This window comes from Psammomys obesus, unplaced genomic scaffold (genome assembly GCF_907164565.1).
Source record: "Psammomys obesus unplaced genomic scaffold, mPsaObe1.curated_primary_1811, whole genome shotgun sequence".
Lineage (NCBI taxonomy): Eukaryota > Metazoa > Chordata > Mammalia > Rodentia > Muridae > Psammomys > Psammomys obesus.
The window spans coordinates 1,985,189-1,989,380 of NW_026596095.1; the positions used below are offsets into that span (position 1 = coordinate 1,985,189).

The 4,192-nt window shown below is 41.5% G+C and overlaps 1 pseudogene; it reads right to left on the bottom strand.

The window, feature by feature from the left end:
* Positions 1 to 1,850: 1,850 nt before the first annotated feature.
* On the bottom strand, positions 1,851 to 3,040 carry LOC129692032 (actin, cytoplasmic 2-like; annotated as a pseudogene).
* Positions 3,041 to 4,192: the final 1,152 nt, after the last annotated feature.

The window sequence follows — 4,192 nt, forward strand, 5'->3', positions numbered from 1 at the left end:
AATTAAATAAAATAGAAAAATAAAAGGTTCTATTCTCTTACCTAATTCTCAATTTCCTCCTTTTGTTTACCACTAATATCAAAACCTATTTAAGAGTTCAAAGTATGAGTGGCAATTCAATATTTCCGATAAGTACTACATAAACCTTTTCAACAGAAACATTTATTTTTTGAAATGATTTTGCTTTTACTTTGTTTGAAGTGGTGGTATGACAAAAAGTAATGGTATATTTTAAACCTTATTTAAATAATCAGAAACTAAAAGCCCAGATAACATAAGATGTATTATTTGCTTAACTTGTTTTTTTTTGTTTGTTTGTTTGTTTGTTTTCTGACAGCTGACATATTGCATTTCTGAGACATTTTGGTTTCCCATTGACTGGGTTATGTAAATCAAAGCCTCTGTGATCCTATTTGGCCTTATGTACTGGCCATAGGTATCCTACTAGGTAGTTTTTTTTTCATGGTAGACACATAAACTACATCACCACCTGTCCACAGTAATTCTAGAAGAAGAAAATTCTTCTATCAAATACAGTCAGTTTAGTGTAATTTTTCATTGCAACTAAAAATTAGATCCACGAGAAAGATATATTTTCAGACGTGACTTGAATTGCTTATAGAGACGTACTGTATGGAGTAAAATAGGTCTGAGAAAGAAAAGAAATAAATATAGAACCAGTAAGTACCAGAGCTCTGCTCTCTCTGGTTCAGACAAAACTCTACTTAGTTAATATACTTGCTTACCCTTATGTTTATGAGTTGATAATTTTCCCTTTCCTTGAATAACCTGAATCAAAATGGTCTTTTCTCTGTTAGCATGTATAAAATACTTCTTTGTTATTGTATTTAAGACACAAGGACTTTTCTTATAGCCTGTAGACTTTTTGTGATGGCCTTACACTTGTAATCTTCCTGCTTGGCTTCTTAAGTGTTAGGGTTACCAGGCATACACCAACATTCCTTGCAAAATGTTCTTTTTCTTTGTTTGTCTATTACTGCAGCACTTCTATTTTTCTTTACACAATGACATGTTACTGGAGCCTAATGTTCTCACTGAACAGCAGAAAACTAAAATTAGTCATTTCCTAAAGAATTAAGTAAAAAAAAAAACTTTACATAAATTAAAAGGATGAATATATTTACAGGTGTCTATGCAAACGTTCCCAACCAAGGCAAGCCAAGGCGACAAGGCAAGTTAAGGCAACACATGGTGGTCAGGAGGGGCAGGAGGGGGGAACAGAATGGAAACTGGGTTCTAAGGCTTGGACTTTTCCCCACCCTTTTAGAACAAGAAGATGGAAATGGTAAAGTGGTTCAAGAACCCTTGCCAGGCTCTAGAAATCCTGGATATCAGCTTTCAGTTAATACCCTGCACAGATTACTTCATGGTGCTCACATTGATCTGCGAGGCTGGGGATTTCTCTTCCACAGCATGCTCTCCCAGCCACCAAGTGACCCAGCCACATGGACTAAGGACTAAATCAGGATATGCACAGGGTATTAAACATGTATCAAGGGAACAGTTAACTTGAATACAAGGTCAAAAAAACCCACAAGTTCTATGATCCAGAGTTGATATCAGACACAAGCTTTGAGGACAAATTTCTTTTCAAAGGCTATTTCACTGAACAGGGGATCTAGGTCCTCTCCATTCGTGGTCCTTGGTTGGAAGGAGCATAGGAGGAGAAGAGGGAGATGGGTGGGACTGGGAGGAGATGAGGGAGGGGGGTACAGCCAGGATCCAAAGTGAACAAATTGTCACAAACAAACAACGACAAGAGTCTATTCCATTTTCATGAGGCTAGCATGAAGAGTGTTCATTTGCTGAGGCAAATTGATATTTCAGAATCAGCTCATGCAGCAGATGTCTGGCACCTGCTCAGCCAATCTAGAAGCATTTGCAGTAGACAGTGAAGGGGCAGACTGGTCATACTCCTGCTTGCTGATCCACATCTGCTGGAAGGTAGAAAGGGAGGCCACAATAGAGCCGCCAATGCTGAATAAATACATGCTCTCAGGAAGAGCAATGATCGTAATCGTCATTCCTGGGTGCTTCATTGCTGGGTGCTACTAAGGCTGTGATCTCGTTGTGCATCCTGTCAGCAGTGCCTGGGTTCATGGTAGTACCACCAAGATGGCATGGTATTGGCATACAGGTCCTTGCATATGTCCACATCACACTTCGTGGTGGAGTTGAAGGTGGTCTCATGGATGCCACATGACTCATGCCCAGGAAGGAAGGCTGGAAGAGCTCCTCTGGACCCCGAGTTGCCAATGGTTGATCACCTGCCCATCAGGCAGCTCATAGCTCTTCTTCTAGGAGGAGGAGGATTCACCAATAGTTATTTCTTGGCTCACACTCTGTTGCTGGCTTACCCTGGAAGTCTTTTTGCCCCTCTATTGTCTGTGCTTCTTAGATCTCAGTGGAAGAGGCACCGGGGGTGTGATCGCCAGCAAATTCAGCCAGTTTCCTCCCATCATAGGTCACCCATGACACCAGGGCAGTATAGCACAGCTTCTCCTTAATGTCACACACAATTTCCCGTTCAGCTGTGGTGGTAAAGCTGTCGCATGGCTCAGTCAGGATACTCATGAGGTTGTCTGTCAGGTCCTGGCCAGCCAGGTCCAGATGCAAGACACTGCGGGGCAGAGCGAAGCCCTCATAGATGGACACTGTATTTGGGATCCCTTCACCAAGAGTCTATGACAGTGACAGTGGTGCATCCAGACGCATACAAGGACAGCTCTGCCTGGATGGCCACTTACATGGCTGCGATACTGAAGATATCCCAACATTATCTGAGTCATTTTCTCTCTGTTAGCTTGGGGTTCAGAGAGAGCCCCGTCTGAAGAACTGAGTGCTCCTCAGGGGCCACATGCAGCTCATTGTAGAAGGTATAGTGTCAGATCTTCTCCATGTCATCGCAGTTGGCGACAATGCCATGCTCCACAGGATACTTCAGGATCAGGGTACCTCTCTTGCTCTGGGCCTTATAACTCACACAGGAGTCATTCTGCCCCATGCCTACCATGAAACCCTGGTGTCAGGGGCAATAGATGATGGGTGAAAACTGATTGGCTTTGCTGGTGACCACTCCCCTGCTGCCTTGTTTCTTGGAGCCATTGTCAATGAAGAGAGTGGTGATTTCTGTTTCCTCTGAGACGAAAGAAGGATGGGCAACACAGCAGCAAAGGAGACCCCCAAGGTAAGCCAGCAGCAGAGCATGAACCAAAATGTTTCTAATAATAAAACAGAATATTAATCTCTCATGTCTACTATTGCTTAAGTAGTGATAAGGAGTATAACATATCCTGTTATCTGTTCTATGCATAGAGACTTAGGGCTGCCATTAACTATGATGAAACACTATGACCAAAGCAACTTTGGGAGAAAAGCCTTTATTTGAATTGCACTTCCATATCACAGTTCATCATCAGAAAAGGTCAGGACAGAACTCAAACAGGGCAGGAAGCTGGAGGGAGGAGCTGATGCAGAGGGCATGGAAGACTATTTCTTACTGGTTTACTTACTATGGATTGCTCAGCATGATTTCTTATAAAACCCAGGACTAACAGCTTAGGGGTGGTCCCACCCACAATAGGCTGGGCCCTTCCTGGTCAATCACTAATTAAGAAAAACCCTCCAACATGATATTGGCATAAAAACAGACAGGTTGATCAATGGAACAAAATCAAAGACCCAGAAATAAACCCATACACCTATTGACACCTGATTTTTGACAAAGGAACTAAAACCATCCAATGGAAAAAAGAAAGCACTTTCAATAAATAGTGCTGGTCTAACTAAATGTCTGCATGCAAAAGAATGCAAATAGATTCATATTTATCACCCTGTACAAAGCTCAAATCCAAGAGGATCAAAGACCTAAATATAAAAACAGATACACTAAATCTATTAGAAGAAAGAATAGGGAAGAACCTGGAACTCACTGGCAGAGGAGACTACTTCCTGAACAGAACTCCAACAGTGGAGTTTCTAAGATCAACAATTAATAAATGAAACTAAAAATCTTTTGTAAGGCAAAGGATACTGTCAATAGAACAAAAAGGCAGCCTACAGATTGGGAAAGTCTTCACAAATCTTACATCTGATTTGATAAAGGGCTAATATCCCTCAAAAATTAAACAACAAAAAATAAAATAATCCAATTAAAAATGGAGGACAGAGC